Raw genomic sequence first — 20,025 nt, 5'->3', positions numbered from 1 at the left:
AAGGGGATGTTGCTGGTGTGATTAAATTACAGATATGGAAACAAGGAGATTATCCTGAATTATCTGGGTGGGCCCAATGTAATCACCAGAGTCCTTCTAAGAGGGAGACAAGAAGGTCAAAGTCAGGAGACCAGCAAGGAAGCAGAGGTTGTTGGGATGCACTTTGAAGATGGACGAAGGGGCTGGGACCCTACAAATGCAGGCAACCTCTAGAAGCTGCAAAAGATGAGGAAAGGGATTTTTCTCCTGGAGCCTCCAGGAGGGGTCCAGCTCTGCCAACACCTTGATTTTTAGTCCTGTAAGATCCATTTTAGACTTCTGACCTCCAGAACTTTAACAATAAATGTTTGTTACACAAGCCATAGGAAACTGATACAAGTGATGTCCATTAACCCAGTGACAGCAGACAGCGACCCAACTGCCAGCTACACTACACCCCCAAGAGTCATCTCCCCAGCAGGGTGGTCTTTGGAAGCTAACATTTCCTTTATACTTAAAAGGAGAATCAATAAAGTATATGAGACTTAGAGAGAGGAAAGGAATGAACATTAGTCACTTGTTAAAACAGCAGAAGGAGGGTGCTGGGAGATGAGTTAGTGTTCGTTCATTGCCTTGTTCTGTTTGCATCTCCCAGCTACTCTGCAGGCCCGGGCCACCCCCAGATTACAGTAATATTAAAGTTCATTGGAATGCCCAGTTTGGGGGTGGCAAGGATTTGAGCTGAGCTGCAGCTGAGTTGGGACTGTAACAAGGAAGAGCCAAATTAGACTGCGTGTTGGAAAGATGGTTGTTTTGAGGCTTTGCCATCTTTTTGGCCTGCTCGCTTTCATAATAAAGTCATATTCCTTGCCTCAGCACCTCATCTTCCATTCATTGGCCTGACCCCAGAGAGCAGAGCGAGCTTGGACTCCATAAAACCAGAGCATGGCCTGGGGCATCTTGGATCTCGGTGGCAGAGAGGCTGGCACGGGAGGTCCTCTGAGTAAGGACAGCTCTGAGCAACCAGGACCCCCGTGCCCACAGCGTACTCTGTGTCTACCTCACCAACTCCCCCTCTAGGGTTCTAATACTTCTTGTGGGCCAGCGACTGGAGGGACAACTGAGCCGTGGGCCCGGGCGGCAGAAACTAAAGCCCCAGGGCCAGGCAGTAGAGTTTGTACCAGGGGAGACCATTGTAAGAGCCCAGACTCCCTGGACTGTTCTTTCTTCACTTGGTGCCCAGGGAGCTGGTCGGGGCAGGGCCAGCGCGGGGGAGGGAGAGCACGAGCAGTTGAAGAGGGAGGAGACTGGCTGGCGGTGGCGTGCGGATAAGAGGGCGTGCGCTTCTCTGCTCCAAGTGCCAGCAGCTGGAGGAGGCGTGCAGGGAAGTGGCCCCGCGGACGCGCCAGAGGACGGGCAGCGTGATGGAACCGGCGCCGGACCTGGGGCTAGAGGACTTGTCCTTGCACCGCTATCTGGACTGCGAGTTCTGGAGCCTCAAGAACGAGCTGCGCTGGCTTCTGGGCGGCTGCCCGCTCTTCCGGCACAGGTACCGGCCTCGTCGCCACCCCACCCCGTGCGTCCCGCTGCCGGCCGCATCCCCTCGGTCCCCGCGCGTCCCTGCGGGCAGCGCCCTCCTGATGCGCCCCGGGCGAGGGCGAGCTGGGGGTGTGGGTGCTGTGCCCGAGAAGCAGGTCCCTCCCGACTTGGCAGATGAGGGACTGCCCTCCCCAGCCCTGTGGGCGCAGCAGAGCCGGCGACTTCATCTGCCCCCGGAGGTGTCCTCCGCCTGCCGAGCTCCCTCCTACACTGGGAGTCGGGGTGCACGGGTGGGCCCCCGCAGCGGCGGGCGGGGTGCTAGGCCGAGAGTGGTGGCTGGAAGGATCGGCCTTGCTTCTAAACCTGTTTCTTGACTCCCCGCCTCCGCGTGTCCCACCCCTGTAGGGAATAAGGAGCAGAAAACCCAGGATGAGGCGGGAGTGGAGCGCACCCAGGGCCACTGTGCAACCCTGTCCGCACCAGGAGCGCGGAAACGGGGGCAGAACAGTGTCATCTCGGGTCGTGCCTGCCGGGAAGTGAGGGCATTTTCCCGGCACAGGGGTGGACTGGCTCTGCCCAGGGTATATCTGGTCGTCGGTGTGGGGCAGGCTCCCAGGGACCCCGCGGAGTCCAGGTGTGCAGAGGGGCAGCCTAAGAGCAGCTGGGGTGCTTGGGTTGTAAGGTGGGCTCAGGTCCACGAGATCATTTGTTGCCAGGACAGCCCTGAGAAGGGGCAGAGGGCTTGGTGCAGCCTAAGTTTGCAGAGGGAGAAAATAACCCAGGGACCGGCCAGTCAGGACCAGAACTCAACCCTTGTGTCTCAATGGGGACTGTTTCTCCTGTGCTATGTTGGGCGGCTGACCCCATCTCAGGCCGACTGATAAGCCCACTTTTAGAATCAGGCTTTGGAGTTTTAGTTTAAGAAAACTCCAGTTAAGAACACCAGTATGTTCTGAAGGAAGATTAACCACTTAGCCCACGTTTAGTTTATGTCTCAAGGTTGAGCTGGGCTGAGAGGGAAGGAGATGCTTGGAGTAAAAGCAGCCTGTCCTTGGCCAGGAAGCTGCGGTTTCTGCCCTGGTGGTACCCAGTGGGGAGAGGGGAGCTTAGGGAAGGTGAAAGCTGACAGGTGTGAGATGGTGGGTGTGCCCTTGAGTGTCTCCCTACTTTCTTTTTCCTTCTCTCTCACACCTAGTTCTTTATGTCATGATTCTCAAAGCATGGTCCAGGGACTCTGTCCCAGGAGCTTCACAACTTAGGAATTATTTTAGTGATAATATGAAGCAGTTATTGGCCTTTTCATTCTCATTTTCTCACAAGTGTAGTGGTAGTTCCCAGAGACTACATGATGTATAATTTTCCAACATGTCTGCAGAAGCAGATATGAGAATCCAGCAGTTTTAAGGCAGATATGAAAGAGATTTGTAAAAATGCAGAACAATGCCACTTTTCTAATTAAATTTTAATACTGTTATTTTCAAATGATTTAATAAATACTTGAACAATTTTTCTGTTATAATTTCTAAGATGATAAATACCAATAGATATTTGGGGCCCCCAATAATTTTTTTAAAGACAATTTTAAAGAGCAGTTTTAGGTTTACAACAAAATTGAGAGGGAGGTACAGAGATATCCCATATACCTGCTGTCCCCACACTGACATAGCCCCCCCTCCATTATTAACATCACTCACCAGAATGGTACTTGTTTTTTGTTTTTTGTGTGTTTTTTTGTTTGTGTGTGTGTATATTTTTTTAACCAGAAATGAATCTATTGATTTATCATAATCACTGAGTCCACAGTTTACATTGCAGTTCACTCTTGGTGTTGTACTTTCTGTGGGTTTGGACAAAAGTAAAATGACATGTACCCATCGTTTGGTATCATACAGAGTATTTTCACGGCCTTAAAAATTCTCTGTGCTCTATTTTTCTCTCCCTACCACCCACCCCTGGCAACCACTGATCTTTTCACTGTTTCCATAGTTTTGCCTTTTCTACAGTCATACAGTTGGAATCATATAGTATGTAGCCTTTTCAGATTGCCTTACTTCACTTAGTGATATGTATTTAAGCTTCATCCATATCTTTTCATGGCCTGATAGCTCATTTCTTTTTCTTGCTGAATAGTATTCCATTGTCTGGATGAACCACAGTTTATTTATCCATTCATCTACTGAAGGCCATCTCGGTTGATTCCAAGTTTTGGCAATTATGAATAAAACTGCTATAAACATCTATGTGCAGGTTTTTGTGTGGAGGCCTCAATAATTTTTCAGAGGGCAAGGAGGTCCTACTGCTTTAAGTCGTATTTAGTTCTGTCACATCCCTTTTCCTATCTTCCTCCATCTTTTCAGTTTCGTTCATGGGCTGTCATCTCTGTCTTTTCAGTTTAGGTAACTGCAGTTTAAATGATGGGAAAGAATGCTAATATCCAAACTACTGATTTGGGTCTTGTCTTTGCTGTGAATTAAACGGTCTACTTAGGGACAGAGGGAAAGGCAGGCCGGGGCTAGAAAGCCAGCCGGCAGCTTATTGCCTGTGTGATTGTCATCAAGTGTGAGTTTACCTTCCTGAGCTTACATTTGCTGATTCAAAAGAATGGGGATAATATCTGTGCTGCTGGATTGTTGGGACACTTATAAACTGTTGAGTAGCTATTTAGTATTGCTGGCTGTGGTGTGACACCAAAAAGGAAAAAAAAAAAAGGAGAAAAAGAAAAAGGTACAAATTACCCTAACAAACACTTTTCCATTCTCTCCAGTTCTTGCTTATTGACTTCATAATTTCACAGTTGAAATAAGAGCCTAAATTTCATATTGTTTTTTCCCAGTGATTAAAGATTGTGCTATCTGCTTGAAAGTTCACATTGTATCAGATTTGATCTTACGGGGGCTTAGAAGACAGTGATCCTGATTTCTCGATGTTTTTTTTTTAACATTCTGCTGCAGTAAAATGCTCCATGGGAGGCCAGAAATAAAGCTTCTCTAGCTACAGATTCACTGAGGCAAGGTGAGGCCTTCTGTGGCCGGTCTCCCCTCCCCAGGCCTTTGAAGTTCAAGTAGGTATGGGAGGGGGTGGGGTTCATTAGTGAGAGTGCTGTGTGTATAGTGGGAAGCTTGTACAGGGTCCGGCACTCCCAGGACATAAGAGCCCAGGAGACAGTTTGCTTCCAAAATAACAAAAACCTGGTTGTGCGGTTTTCTGTGCACATCATAGCTGCCCTCAGTGCAGGGATTCATCCACTAGTCCGCCTCCCCAGGTGTGGTGTGGGCACAGCCAAGTTCCCCCATCTCTCCCCAAGACCAGCTTGCCAGGCCGAGTCCTTCCTGTCCCTACTCTGGTGGAGGGTCCCCCAGGCTCCGCGCATGCCCCGGCTGCTGAGGGTCACACCTGCCCTGTGGTGCATAGGACAGCATGTCCTTGACTGGGACCCCAGAGGATTCTGGGCCACTTGAGGCTCCTCCCTGGGGTTTGCAGGGAATATTTAAAAGCAACATCTGAAATGAGATAAGATTTTTAAATGTTTTTGAGCTTGTATCTTGGCAAACCGGAGCTCTCTCTTGAGGGCCTGGTGGGCGAGTGGGTGTGCACAATGCAAGGCTTATAGGCCCCACTAGACGTTTCTGGGCCGCCAAGACCCCTCACCACGCTTCCTCAGGGCTCCCCTCCCTGACCTGGCTGTGCTGGGCCTGCCTGTTGCCCCCTCCCCCTTGTTTCTCTTCACTGCCTTTTCTTTCCTTCCCTGGAGCAGTGCACATTTCTCTTCCTTAACTTTTGCAAAGGTTTAATTTTTCCCCTCAGTCTTCTATATACATGCAAGTATTTCATGAAAAACGTGTCATTGCAAAGAGTCAAATAACATGGAAAACGTGGAAGTTTCTTAAACTGTCCCCTCCCCCAACCATTTTTTCTTTTTTGATTGTGGTGAAAGACAGAAAATAAAATTTACCATTTTAACCATTTTTAAGTGTGCAGTAGCATTCAGCCCATTACAGTGTTGTGCGACCATCACCCACGAACTTCAGCATCCTCACAGTTGGACACTCTGCTCATTAAACACTAACTCCCCCTTCCTTCCTCCCCACAGCCCCTGGCAAGCACCATTCTACTTTCTGTCTCTACGAATTTGACTACTGTAGTTACTTCACATAAGTGGAATCATCCAATATTTGTCCTTTGGAGTCTGGCTTTTGCACTTAGCAGAGTGTCCTGAAGGTTCGTCCATATTGTGACACATGACAGAATCTCCTTCCTTTTTAAGGCTGGATAACACTCCACTGCATGGATAGACCACATTTTGTTTACTCGTTCACTTGTTGATGGACTTTTGGTCCTCCGACCACTTTGAATACTTCAGTGTGTTGTAGGGTTTTTTCCTACTTTTTCTATTTTCCTATGAGTTCACATATACATGCTTACATTTTCTTATATAAACAAGATCATGCTATGTGTTTTGTCCTATAGCTTGCTCTTTTACAGTTTAATTTTTATGTTCATGATATAATGTATGAACCTACTTAATACAAAAAATACTAGTGGTTTGGAGTGAGAAGCATCCACCCCTGTTCCACCCCCTTCATCCCTCATCCCCTTTCCTCACTGCCAAACACTTCCAAGTCTTTCATTGGATTCTTATGTTATTTACCTCTATTTCCTTAAAAGCATGCGTAAGCAGCTACTTCTTGATTATATAATGACTTACTCATATAAAAAATGAAGATTCCCACTAATGCCCACTTTCTTTCCTTATTCCCCCAAATCCGTGCATCCCCATTTTTACTTATATCACTATCCAGTGTTCACATAGCTGTGACTACATAAGTATTATTCTCAGCCATGCCCCTTAGTGTACCATATTTCATTTCCTTTCTTTCACAACGTCTGGTGTTCTCTTGGGCTAACAATTGCCCCTTTTATTCATTTGCTTAGTTTTGTATAAACTCATCACTCACTGGCCTCCACACTTTTGGATACAACAGTTGCACTCCTCTCAATTTGGTCAAACCTGTCAATTAACTGGCAGTTCTGTTCCTCCTGGCCCGCCACGGACACATCCATCCAGGAGGCCTCCTTCTGGGGCTTTAGTCTGGACTGGCTTTACCATCGTCTTCACCATTATCTTGGGAATTTCCTTTGCATTTCCTCTATAGTCAAGTCACTGTTTCCCCAGGCCTTCTCTTTTTTGGTTACCCTTTGTGGAGGATTAGAGATGGCCACGAGTTCTTTAACACTGCTCCTGTTGAGAGGTGTGGTTTGTGAACCCTCCCCTTGAATCTGGGTGGCTTATGACTGCTTTGACCCACAGGATATGGCTGAAGTGACAGTGTCCAGGCTCAGGCCTAAAGTGACCGGTACCTTCCACTTCCTGTCTCTTGAGGCCCCAAGCTTCCGTGTGAAAAGTTCTACCAGCCTAAGGCTGCCACGCTATGAGGAAGCCCGAGCTGGTCCATGTAGAGATGCCCCATAGAGAGATGCTGACCGTTCCCGACCGCTCCAGCCTCCAGCCATCTAAGTCATCTAAGCTGGGGCCCCAGACACTGAGAAGCAGAGACACGCCATCTCTACTTGATCCTGTGTGTCCAAATTCCTGTTAGAAAGAGTAGTGAGATATAATGATAATGAATTGTTGTTTTAAACCACTGAGTTTTGGGGTACATTGTTACCATAGCCATAGATAACCAGGACAGTCTGTCATCTAATAGCTTCTTGAGAAAGGATACCAGAGAGTTAACTTTTTGAGATTTTTGAGATCTTCATGTCTGAAAATATTTACTATCAAAATCGGCTGAATATTTGTACAGGTGTAGAATTCTAGGCTGGAAGTAAAATTTCCCCCAGAATTTTAAAGACATTATGCCATTGCTTTCAAGTATCCAACATTGTTATTAATGAATCTGATCGCTTCTGCACCCTGGCATTTTAATATATAAATATATGACTTGTTTTTCTTCCTCCCTCCCAGAAGTTTCTAGGACTTTCTTTTTAGCACTGGTTTTATGGAATTTCACCATGTTGTGGCTTGATGTGGGACTCTTTTTCTTTCATTTCTTTCATTATGGAGGGCATACGATGGGCTCTTTGGAAACTCATGTTCTTCAACTATTTGCACTGCTCTCTTATCTGGACTCCTTTTGTTCACATGTTGGACCTCCTGGGCTTGTCTTCTAGTTTCCTAATCCTTTTCATCTCTTTACCTTTTCATTCTAATTCCTGGGAGATTTTCTGAACTTTATCTTCCAACTGTTGTTGAGTGATTTTAAATATCTACTATTGTATTTTTAATTTTCAAAAGTTCTTTGAGTTCTTTATTCCTTTTTTATAGCACCTGTTCTTGTTTTCTGGTTGCAAAGTCTCTTATTTCTTGGGAATAGTTGATGGTAATTTTTGAGATGTTTCCTTCTATGCTTTGTCTCTATTTCCTTTGAGTTCCTTTTTCTTTTCCTGTTTGTACTTTTGACCTCTGGCTTTCATGTCGGAGACTTTTGTTAAATGTCTAGTCAGTCTTGGGTGTTTGTTCAGAATAGGAGTGAAGTGAGTAATACGAGCAAAATGCTGATTGTAATCAGGCAGGGTCCTTGGCCACAGGCTTTCTTGATCAGAGAGAACCAACCTTTCAGTGGCAGACCAGTATTAGTGTTTTGTTTCGGTCAGGGTTAATTTCTCCAGAGATGAATCTTTTAGTCCCTGAGGGATGGGTGCGTGGAGAATGAATGACAGGTCATAAGCCCAGGCGCCTGAAAGGATGGTGAGCAGGGATCTCCATGTATGACTTTAGGCTCATTAGAAAATGATGCTCCTCTTATGCGTGAAATCTAAAAAAGCTGTGAACTCATAAAAACAGAGTGGGATCGTGGTTACCAGGGGCTGGGTGGTAGGAAGAATAAGACAGATGTTGTTTAAAGGTACAAACTTGCAACCAGTAGATAAAAAAGGCCTGGAGAGCCAAGGCATAGTATAGTGAGTACAGAAAATAATATTGAATTATAAACATCAAACTTGCTAAAGACAAGGCCTTTTTTTTTTTTTGAGGTGTGTGGGCCTCTCACTGTTGTGGCCTCTCCCGTTGCAGAACACAGGCTCCGGACGCGCAGGCTCAGCGACCATGGCTCACGGGCCCAGCCGCTCCGCGGCATGTGGGATCTTCCCGGACCGGGGCACGAACCCCTGTCCCCTGCATCGGCAGGTGGACTCTCAACCACTGCGCCCCCAGGGAAGCCCCTAATCTATACAATTTTTGAATCACTATGTTGTATACCTGAAGCTAATACAATATTGTAAACCAGCTATACGTCAATTTAAAAAAATGATTGGGAAATAAATAAATAATAAAAAATTAGGGCAAAGGGAAAAAAACCATAAGGAAGATACAAACCTAATATAGTAGTACTACTTAAGGCAAAATGTTTGGGTAATTACAGGTCAATGAAAACAACAATAATAACACCTAACATTTATCGGCTGGCCAAAATGTTTGTTCGGGTTTTTCTGTAACATCTTACGGAAAAACCCAAGCGAACTTGTTGGCCAACTGAATAGTAATTTCTTTTCTTCCTTGTTTGCCACAGTGTTAATGCAGTAAGCGTTTGTCTTCACATGATGCCTCTTCCCAGAACTTCCTAGGTTTTTATTTGGGCACGTGACCCTCTCCCGTAGGTTGTATAATTCAGAGAAAGTAGCCCAGTCACCTCATTGACCCCCCACCTTGACAAAGGGATTGACCCGTAACCCTGAGGAAGCCAGTGCTACTCCAGTTGGTACAGGAATAGTCCCGTGATCCAGTTTTGGCCAATGAAATAGGAAGGGAGGTTTCTGAGGGCTCCTGAGAAAGATGCTTCCTTGCTTATCTGAGAGATCTGCTGGATGGGCACGCCCTCTCATTTTGGGTGTGGTGGAGTCTGGATGTGAGGCCAGCTAGGCATGCAGCCATTTTGTCACCAAGAGGGAAGCCAGCCCTAGGAGGAAGTGACTCACAGAGGCAGGGCATGACTGAGCCAGGGAGTCAGACGTGCCCTGAACCCTGCCCCTTGTCCTGTCTCTGCAGTTCCGTGAAGTAGCAAGTTCCCTTTACTGTTCAGGCCACTGTGAGTTGGGTTTCAACCAAACTTTTGGTTTTCAACCAGAAGCACCCCAATTAGTTTGCTTTTTTTTCACTTTTGTTTCACTTGCAGAGACAGAAGCACAGCTCACCTTGGCTTCAGGCACAGAGGCTGGAGTTCAGGTTGCTAGGGTGACACAGCCAGGAGTCCTCAGCTCTGCTCTCCTCACGTCCAGACAGACCCTGGCCACCTCGTGGCCTTTGGAGCTTTGGGTGCATGTCTCACAGCTCAGCAGCCAGGCTGGAAGAGAGAGCCTCTTCTTGGCTTCCAGCCTGGCCCAGGTCACCCTCATTGGCCCAGCGGGCCATTGCCATTGCCTTTCCTTGAAGTGGCCCCTGGGGCAGGTCACCAACCAGAACCACGTGGGTGGGGGAGGGAGTGGGAGGCTGCTAAAGACAAAAGGAGGTGATGTGGCCCAGAAAAGGGGAAATGCGTGCCAGACTGACAGAGCACTGGGCACCCATCATTGGCTTCTTCCTGAGTCTCTGGGTCACTGCAGTGAGTGAAGGATGTCTCAGAAGAGCACCTGGGAAGCCAGGTCAGGCATTTCTGCCTTGAATGGGGGCACTTAAACACTGCCTGTTAAGTTCCCTCCTCCTTCCTCTGGCCGTGACTTTGATCTGAAGCTGGGCAATAGCTTGGCTTTTGGGGCAGAGACTTGCTGATTGATTCCAAAAGGCAATGTTATGCATGCAAGGGACCAGTGTCTGTGCGGAGAGACCAGGGGTCATGGGTGCTCATTCATCTCGGCCTCAGAGGGACTGCGGTTTCGGGGGAAGTCAGGCCTACTTTCTTTTTTTTTTTTTTAATCTTTTTTTTTTTTTTTCCTTTTCCCTTGCGGTACACGGGCCTTTCATCGCCGCGGCGTCTCTCCCGTTGCGGAGCACAGGCTCCGGACGCGCAGGCTCAGCGGCCATGGCTCACGGGCCCAGCCGCTCCGCGGCATGTGGGATCTTCCCAGACCGGGGCACGAACCCGTGTCCCCTGCATCAGCAGGCGGACTCCCAACCACTGCGCCACCAGGGAAGCCCAGGCCTACTTTCTAACGGAAGCCATTCTGACTGTGTCATGAGATCTCAGAACCGGCGCTGTTTTTGGGGTGCCGTCCCGCAGTCCTCTGCCCCCTTCTCTCCCTGCCAGGGAGCTGAGGTTCTCCTGTGACCTCCTGTTAGTGTGGATATGTTTTTATTTACTTCGCTGCGCCGAGCTTCGATAGCATCTCTTTTCTTTCTAAGTTCCCTTCTGTCCATCATCTACCTTACAATCACATCCAGGCTACAACATTTATACCCTGTTCTCCCTCCGTGAATAAGGCTTTGCAGGTGGGTTGATTCCAGGAGCTGAGATTGGTTCTTACGTGGTTATGACCGTGACAAAAAGTGACTGCAGGGCCCCTGATTACTTGCCCTTCTCCTCACAGGGACGGCTCTATGGACCATGTGCAAACCTCTGTTTCTTTTGACACTATTTATGGACTTATTGTGGGAACTCAGACATTACGGGAGACCCCTCAGACCCCCAGGGTCTCTCCCCATGCCCTCCTGGCAGCCGTGGGAGAGTGTTGACCTCCTCTTTGCCCTTCAGGGACCCCAGGCCTTGAAGTCCAGGTCATCATGGGCCCCTGAGGGAATCTCCATGGCCATCTTCCCATTTACCTATAAATGGACAGGTGGCTGTCAAGGTCTAGGAGGGAACCCTGGCTCCTGTGCATGGTAGGCTCACCGAGGGTGCCTCCTACACACCCAGTGAAAGGATTTGTTGTTGAAGATGATGGATTTGCCCTCTAGATCTTCTCCTGCAGAATTTGTGTACCATAATGTTCCACCAAAGACATCCTTTGGGTTACCAAAGGTGTCACTACAATTGGAAACAAGGAGCCCCAATAAGCCAGCAGACTCCACCATCCTGTGGTCGGAGCATGGTCTGAGGAGCCAGTTAAGGCCTGGTTGTACCTGTAGACTACAGGGCTGGGCATCCTCCAAGACCCTGAGCTGTCAGCCGCAAACCCAGTACTGCTTTCTTAGCTAAGCCCTCAGGTGCCACTCCCATCTCAGCACCTCCCACATGCACCCTAAAAAGTAAGCCCCCTTGTTTGAAGCTTCAAGTCTCATTTCTAAACCAGTCACTGTCCTGGAGGCTGAGATCCCCGTGGGGACCTGGACCAATCAGGAGCTGCCCCCTCGGGCTGAGCTGGTGCAGCATCCCCAGGATCCTGGGCGGGGGAGGAAGAGCCCCAGCAGTAGCTGCCGCATGTGCCTTTACCTAGTGAGAGACATGCCTGCGTTTGGTGACAGTTCGTGTTTTTGTCTCGGGAGATTGTATCGGCTCCTATCGCCCGCTCACTTGGCCCCATTTCCCCCTTTGCTTCCTTCCTGCTCACCTTTCCACCCCTTTCCTCCTGCCCTCCTCGCCCCACTGCCTCCCTCCCTCCCTCCTGGGACTTCCTCTCTCTGCCCACAGACACCCCACTCCTCAGCGGATCCTGCAGAGCGACTAGGTTCTCACTGCTCTGCCTTCTCTCGGGTCCTCCTGACGGAGTCAGGCAAAGGTAATTGCTAGACCAAAGGCTCTGCATTCCAGAAAACAACCAGGCCACCCCTGGGAGGTGGCACCCATCCAGCCACTTGAGGCCTAATGATGACATGTGCACTTTGTACGGGACCCCTCTTCCTCCTGCTCTGTCTTCCAGGCTGGACTCCAAGCCCTTTGAAGGTAGGAGCAAGCCCGGCTTGTTTTGAATTCCCAGTGTTTAGCTGGTGAAAGCTCAAGGAAGGAAGGGGAGAAAAAGGATGGAGAGGGAAACTCCCTTCCCATGGTCACTCGGTCACTCAGTGGAGGCCCAGGATGCAGGGGTGGGGTCTGGAACTACCTCCTTCAGGGATTCCTGTGAGGTTTTTGTCTCTGGGGAGGGATCTTTCCTTCCCCTTCTTTCCTTTTCTCTCCGTCTTCAGAGCCTTTCTTCCTGAGAACTTTGTAGACTTTGCCCATCAGCCAAGATACCTCTCGCCAGTTGAGGGAACGTCACAGCTAGAATTAAACCTCAGCGCTTAGAAACGACCCCCTTTGCATCTTCTCAGGTGCCCGCTGGCTCAGGGCCTGCAGCCTTTGACAGTTACCGCAAGATGACTCAACAGTTTCTCTTTCATTCACCGTCTACTCATCCAGGTTGTGCGTGGTGTTCTCAGGGTGGTGTCAAGGTTTGGGGCATCGGAGGTCAAGTTGTGATCGCAGTGTTTGCTAGAAGGCAGATGGGCCCTGTGCTCACTGCCTCTGGGGAGCCATGAATGCTTGTAGCGGGGTGCACCTCACTTTTTAATGGAGTTGGAGCATTTTTGATTCTTGCTGATTTCAAAGAGAAGAGGGAGTTTATCTTGGGCTGAGCTGGACGTGTCTCCAGAAGGAAGTTACCAAAGAGACCAGGACCAAGGTGCGGGTTATTGAAGCAGAGCCCTACTGGGAAACCAGGGTTGGTTTTCAAGTTTTTGTTGGTATTTTATTCCAGAACATCTGTGCTGCCAGGAGTCACATGGTGGTCAAAAGCTTAGGTGCCAAGGATGTTCCTTGTCATGAGGGCATTCGCATTGGTATCTGAAGATGTTCTTTCCCCTAGACCAAAACTCATTTTGACTTAGAGTTGGAGAAAAACACGCGCCACTGCTTTTTTTTTTTTTAAAGTCTATATTGAATTTGTTACTGTATTGCTTCTGTCTTATGTTTTAGTTTTTTGCCACAAGGCATGTGGGATCTTAGCTCCCCGACCAGGGATCGAACCCGCACCCCTAGCATTGGAAGTCAAAGTCTTAACCACTGGATCACCAGGGAAGTCCCACACACAGCTGCTTTTTTTTTTTTTTAATTAATTAATTTATTTTTTAGGGTATTTATTGGAGTATAATTGCTTTACAATGGTGTATTAGTTTCTGCTTTATAACAAAGTGAATCAGTTATACATATACATATATCCCCATATCCCCTCCCTCTTGCGTCTCCCTCCCACCTTCCCTATCCCACCCCTCTGGGTGGTCACAAAGCATTGAGCTGATCTCCCTGTGCTATACGGCTGCTTTCCATTAGCTATCTACCTTACATTTGGTAGTGTATGTATGTCCATGCCACTCTTTCACTTCGTCCCAGCTTACCCTTCCCCCTCCCCGTGTCCTCAAGTCTATTCTCTACGTCTGCGTCTTTATTCCTGTCCAGTGGTGTGTGTGTGTGTGTGTGTGTGTGTGTGTGTTTTAATACACAATGGCCTTTTTGATTTTGTTGTTGCCTTGCTTGTTGTCTCTTTTAAATTTTATTTATTTTTAACATCTTTATTGGAGTATAATTGCTTTACAATGGTGTGTTAGTTTCTGCTTTGTTGTCTCTTTTTAAAATGGATTTTTAATTTTGGAATAATTTTCAATTTATAGAAAAGTTGCAGAGATAACGGAGTTTTCTCATCTCCTTCTCACCAAGTTTCCCCTGTTGTTAACATCTTACAGAACCACGGTACATTTGTGAAAACGAAGGCAGCGGCATCGGTACGTTGCTATGAATTAAACTCTAGACTTTACTTAGGTTTCCTCAGTTTTCCCCGAGATGGCTTCTTTCTCTTCCAGGACCCCATCCAGGACACCACATGTTTCATTGTCACAGCTCCTTGGCCTCCTCTGGGCTGTGACAATTCCTTAGTCTTTCCCTGTTTTTCATGACCTTGGCACTTTTGAAAAGTATCGGTCAGGTATTTTGTTGAATGACCCTCAATTCAGGTCTGTCTGATGTTTTTCTCATGTTTAGGCTGAGGTTATGGGTTCTGGGGAAGTGTATGAGGGGAGATGCCCTTCTCGTCACATCATATCACATCACATCACGTTATATCATATCATATCATGTCATACCATCCCATTTATCCTATCACATCACATCACACCATATCATATCATATCATATCATATCATATATCATACCATATATCCTATCTTATCCTATCCTGTCCTGTCACGTCATATCACATCATATCATTCCATGGCGTACATCCTGTCAACATGGCTCAGATTTTTTTCTTTTGCTGTAAAGTACAATGAAATACAAAACTATTAAGTGTACACTCTCAGAATTTTGGCAGAGGCATTCACCTATGTAACCCAAACCCCTATCAAAATAGAGAACATTACTATCACCCCAGAAAGGTCCCTCATGCCCTTCCCAGGCCCTGCCCTTCCCCTCCCAGAGGTAACCACTATTCTGCTTTTGTTCCTACTGTGTTTTAGTTTTGTCTGTTTTAGAATTTAATACAAATGGAATTACACAGTATGTTCACACAGCATATTTTTGGTGGTATATTAATTCAATTTAATCCCACGCAGCCATGAAAATGCATGAAACACAGCTACAGTGGACACTAAGATGAATCTTATTAGCCATGTTGAGTGAGAGAAGCCGGACTGAAAAGAATACATAGTGTCTAATACCATTTCTTTAATATTTAAAAGCAGTCAAAAATAATTTATGGAGTTACAGGTCAGGACGGCAGCTAGTATGGGCAGGAGGGAGGGAGTGATTGAGAGGGAGACCAAGGGGAGAGTCTGGTCATGTAATGTGGTTCCCTGCACTTGGGTAGAGATTATACAGGTGTGTGTAACCTTCGTGATAATTCATTAGGCTATGCTTTTATGATTCTTGCTTTGTTCTTGGTGTGTTACATATTATTAAAGTGTTTTAAAATAGGATACTAGCTCATGCCCATCAGTTGTTTGTGTGTATGACAGTGCCATGTGTACTCCTTATCTATTGATGTGTAGCAGATTACCTCAAAACTTAACAACCGGTTTCTGTGGGTCATGAGTTTCACAGCATCTTAGCTGGGCGGCTCTAGGTCTTTCATGAGGTTGTACATAAGATGTTGGTTGGGGCTTAAGTCATATAAAGGCTTGACTGGGTCTGGCAGATCCACCCCCAAGGAGCTGTACTCACATGGCTGTTGGCAGGAAGCCTCAGTGTTTCTCCCATGTGGACCTCTCCACGAAGCTGCTTGAGTGTCCTCACATCATGGCAGCTGGCTTCCTCCAGAGCAAGTGATCCCAGAGAGCCCAGTATAATGTTTTCTAAATTAATACATACCATTTATGTGTATCAATAGTACATTCCTTTTAATTGCTAAGTAGTATTCCATTTTACGACTAGACCATGGTTTATTTATCTGCTCTGTTAGTGATGGATGCCTTGGCTGTTTCCAGTTTGGAGCTATCATTAATAAAGCTGGTATGAACATTCTTCGTCAAGAATTTTTATGAACAGTTTGCTTTTCTTAGGTAAATACTAAGAGTGTCATTGTTAGGTCATAGAGTAGGTATATGTTTAGTGTTATGAGAAATTGACAGAACCTTTCCCCAAGGTGACTGTATTCTTTTACATTATCACAACAAAACATGAGAGTTTTAGTTGCTCCACATCCTTGTTAATATTTAGGTTTCTCATTAAAAACTTTTTTTTAGCCATTCAGGTGGGTGTGTAATGGTATCTCATTGTGATTTTAATTTGATTTTCCATGGTGACTTAATGACGTTGAGCAATCTCTCATGCTTATCGGTCATTTTTATATTGGTCATTCTTTTGTGAAGTGTCTGTTCAAATCTTTTGGAGGACATCTATGTGTGTGTGTGTGTGTGTGTGTGTGTGTGTGTGTGTGTGTAGTTCACACGTATAGTTTTGTGTAACCAACCACCACGACAATCAGAATACAGAACTATTCCATCACCACAGAGAAACCTCCTGTGTTTCCCCTTTAGAGTCAGATTCTCCCCCTAACCCTAACTCCTGGCAGCCACTGATCTGCACCTCATTACTGTAATTTAGTCGTGTTGAGAATGTTATAAAATTGGAATCCTATCGTTTGTAACTTTTTGAGATTGGCTTTTTTCCACTCAACACAATGCCTTGGAGATCCATCCCAGTTGTCACGTGTATCAGTGGTTCATTCCTTTTTATTGCTGAGTGGTACCCTATTGTATGGATGTACCACAGTTCAATCTATGCCCCACTCAAGGAACATTTGGGTTGTTTCTAGTTTTTGGTGATTGCAAATAAAGTTGCTATAAACATTCATGTATAAGTGTTTGTGTAAACAAAGGGTTTCATTTCTCTTGGGTAAATACCCAGGAGTGGAATTGCTGAGTTATAAACATAAGTGTGTATTTAGCTTCATAAGACATTGTCAAACTCTTCCAGAGTGCCTGTACCATTTTTAAAATATTTCCCACCAGCAGTGAATGAGGGATCCAGTTGCTCTGCACCTTCTTAACACTTGGTATTGTCAGTATTTTTGATTTTCGCCTCTCTAGTAGGTATTTATGATCCGATTTTGAAACTTAGTATCTTGTGGTTTGGTCCTAATTCCGCATGTGAAACTTCCCAGTAAGGCTTCGTCTTACTCACGCTGGATGCCCACACCCTTCAACTCTCTGAGGGAAGGTGAGATTCGTATATTTTGCTTTAGTTCTTGCTGGTAGCGTATCCTAGTTCAGAGTTTTTCAACCTTGTTCTTAGTAAAAGAACCATTTTTTCTCAAGCTAAATCCTACACAGACCACTGATAAGTCAGATGATGGTGGAGCTGCTGAGGGTAGAGCAGGGCCCTCTCTGTACCCCATACAGACACACCCTGGCAGATGTGTCTCTTAATCTCTACACTAACGCCATCCACCCAGGACCTGCCGAGTCTCTTAATTCTATAGGGCCTCTCTCTGCCATTTGAGGCACAGAGATAATAATATTTGCCAAATCTTTATATCTTACAGACCCAAGAAACCAGAAAAGAGAAATTGTATCTGTTATTATAAAATACCCCAAACCATCGTTATTTATGATTTATACCGTATCGTTATACACATAGTATTTAAGGTGTCCCATTAAGATTGCTAAACGTGGAGGTTGATATTTAAAGACAGAAAATGCACAAACAAATATGCATGTTGCATAGGAGTTGGGAGAGCTTGAGATGTTCCTGAAACCCTGACTTTTCCATCACAGAGATGGTTACCTTTTTGCTTGAAAAGTGTTAGGGATTTAAATATTCATATTATGATAAGCAGATGTTCAAGCTTTCAGGGAGACAGTTTCTAAAACTTCTTCATCCAGCTTTAATTTCTTTGTTAAATAGGAATGAATTCCTTGGGGGTGGCAGTTGGAATGAAGATCAAGCGCCATCTAGTGGTTATGTTTAAGTGTACAATTTAACATGTTTTAAAACATCTTGTTTTTGGAATAGGTATTAGTTTAACACGGTTCAAAAGTCAGAAAGCAGGGGCTTCCCTGGTGGCGCAGTGGTTGAGAGTCCGCCTGCCGATGCAGGGGATACGGGTTCGTGCCCCGGTCCGCGAAGATCCCACATGCCGCGGAGCGGCTGGGCCCGTGAGCCATGGCCGCTGAGCCTGCGCGTCCGGAGCCTGTGCTCCGCAACGGGAGAGGCCACAGCAGTGAGAGGCCCGCGTACCGCAAAAAAAAAAAAAAAAAAAAAAAAAAAAGTCAGAAAGCATATAAAGGTACAGTGCTGTCCCCTCTCTGCCCAATTCCCCCCACCTCCACCCCACTCACACAAAAGTTAAAAACTGTTATTAGTTTCTGGTTTTAAAACAACAACATCTACCAAGCAAACATGCAGTCTTCTCCACCCCATTTTTAAAAAACATATAGAGCAGCAGTAAAAGGAACATATTCACTTGTTTGCACCTTGATTTTTTTCATTTAAAACATATCTTGGCAATTTCTCCATATTGCCATAGAAAGAAAATTTTCTTTTTGTGTAATATCCCATTGTATGTCGGTACCATATCTTAATCACTTTTCTACTGATGGTGTTTTAGATGTTTGCAGTGTTGCGCTGTTACAACACTATAGTGAGTAGCTTATGCCCATGGAACATTATGCTTACCCCTAATAGTGCATTTTGGGAGTTGGGGTGGGGAATGTGACAGACCTATAATTAAAATGTCTAACTTGTCCCTATTGAGAAATTTCTTTAATGTAAGGAGGTTGGGTATTAATAGTTGAGAGCTGTTTAGTAGTAACCCAATTTTCTTGAGGTATGTTTATTTTACTGGTTATAATAATTTCTCAGTTCCTCTGGCCAGTGTATATATTATCTGTGCATTAATAGTCCTCACCTGATCTTTTCCTGTGTCCTATTTTTCTTTGTAGACTGACATAAACCGTTACTAAAATTTGACTCCAGTGAGATGCTTAGTATCTGTATGAGTAAGAAGCTTAGTTTAATGTGAAAGTAATGTGAAATTAATGTGAATTTGGGCCGCGCCACGCAGCATGCGGGATCTTAGTTCCCCGACCAGGGATGAACCGGTGCCTTCTGCAGTGGAAGCTCAGAGTCTTAACCACTGGACCGCCAGGGAATTCGCTCTGAATTTGGGATTTTAAAACAGATGAATAACAACCATTTAATCAAAACATTAGTGGAATGGAAGTGTAAAGAGAGAGCTATCAATAGTTACTTACGTTTTAGAATCTTGTCTGTAAAACACACCAAATGGCATTTCCATAGGCTTTGCTGTCTGGTCTTTTTAGTTTGATGTTTCTCTTGATCCACATTTTTCTTTTTTGATTACAAAATTTGTAATTGATGAATACTACAGTTTATATTAAAAAAGAGGATCCATACCTCATATTATTCTGTAGCTTATATCTCCTCACATGTGTGAGGATGTCCAAAGGATAAGTTTCTAGAAGTGGAATTGCTGGGTCAAAAGGTAGGTTCCTTTGTAATTTTGATAGATATTGTTTAATTGTTGCACGTGCAGACTGTACCAATTTGTACCCTCCGTCCCTCAGGCTAGTGTGTGAGAGCATCAGCTCCTCAAAACGTTGCCAACGTAGTGTGTTATCAGACTGTCTGGATTTTGTTCATGTAATAGGTGAAAATCAGTATTTCAGTGTAGTTTTAATTTGTGCTTCTCTTACTTCGTATGAGAGCAGAGATTTAAAAATATATTTGTATCACTTGTATTTCTTATTCTGTGGCCCATGTGTTCAAATCATTTGCCCCCATTTGGTCTTTTTTTTTTTTTCAACTGAGGTATAGTTGATTTACAATTTTATGTTAGTTTCAGGTGTCTAGCATAGTGATTCAGTATTTATATAGATCGTACTTCATTAAAAATTATTACAGAGTAATGGCTGTAATTTCCTGTGCTGTACAATATGTCCTCGTTGCATATCTCTTTTATGCACAGTAGTTTGTATCTCATAATCCCATGCCCTTATCTTGCTCCTCCCCGACCCTCTCTCCACTGGTAACAACTAGTTTGTTTTCTATGTTTGTGAGTCTCCTTCTGTTTTGCTAGATACCTTAGTTTGTTTTATTTTTTAGATTCTGCAAATAAGTGGTAGCTTACAGTATTTGTCTTTCTCTGTCTGAT

The 20,025-nt window shown here is 45.4% G+C and overlaps 1 protein-coding gene across 1 annotated transcript in view; it reads left to right on the top strand.

The window, feature by feature from the left end:
• The first annotated feature begins 12,097 nt into the window (after positions 1 to 12,097).
• Positions 12,098 to 20,025, top strand: part of ACOXL (acyl-CoA oxidase like) — a 307,274-nt gene continuing 299,346 nt past the window's right edge. The window contains 1 exon segment of the mRNA XM_024743961.1: positions 12,098 to 12,329. The gene's annotated coding sequence lies outside the window, so the exon portion shown is untranslated.

This window comes from Neophocaena asiaeorientalis, unplaced genomic scaffold (genome assembly GCF_003031525.2).
Source record: "Neophocaena asiaeorientalis asiaeorientalis breed wild unplaced genomic scaffold, Neophocaena_asiaeorientalis_V1.1 scaffold114, whole genome shotgun sequence".
Lineage (NCBI taxonomy): Eukaryota > Metazoa > Chordata > Mammalia > Artiodactyla > Phocoenidae > Neophocaena > Neophocaena asiaeorientalis.
The sequence above is the reverse complement of the archived record's forward strand: the minus strand, read 5'-3'. Positions and strand labels throughout refer to the sequence as shown.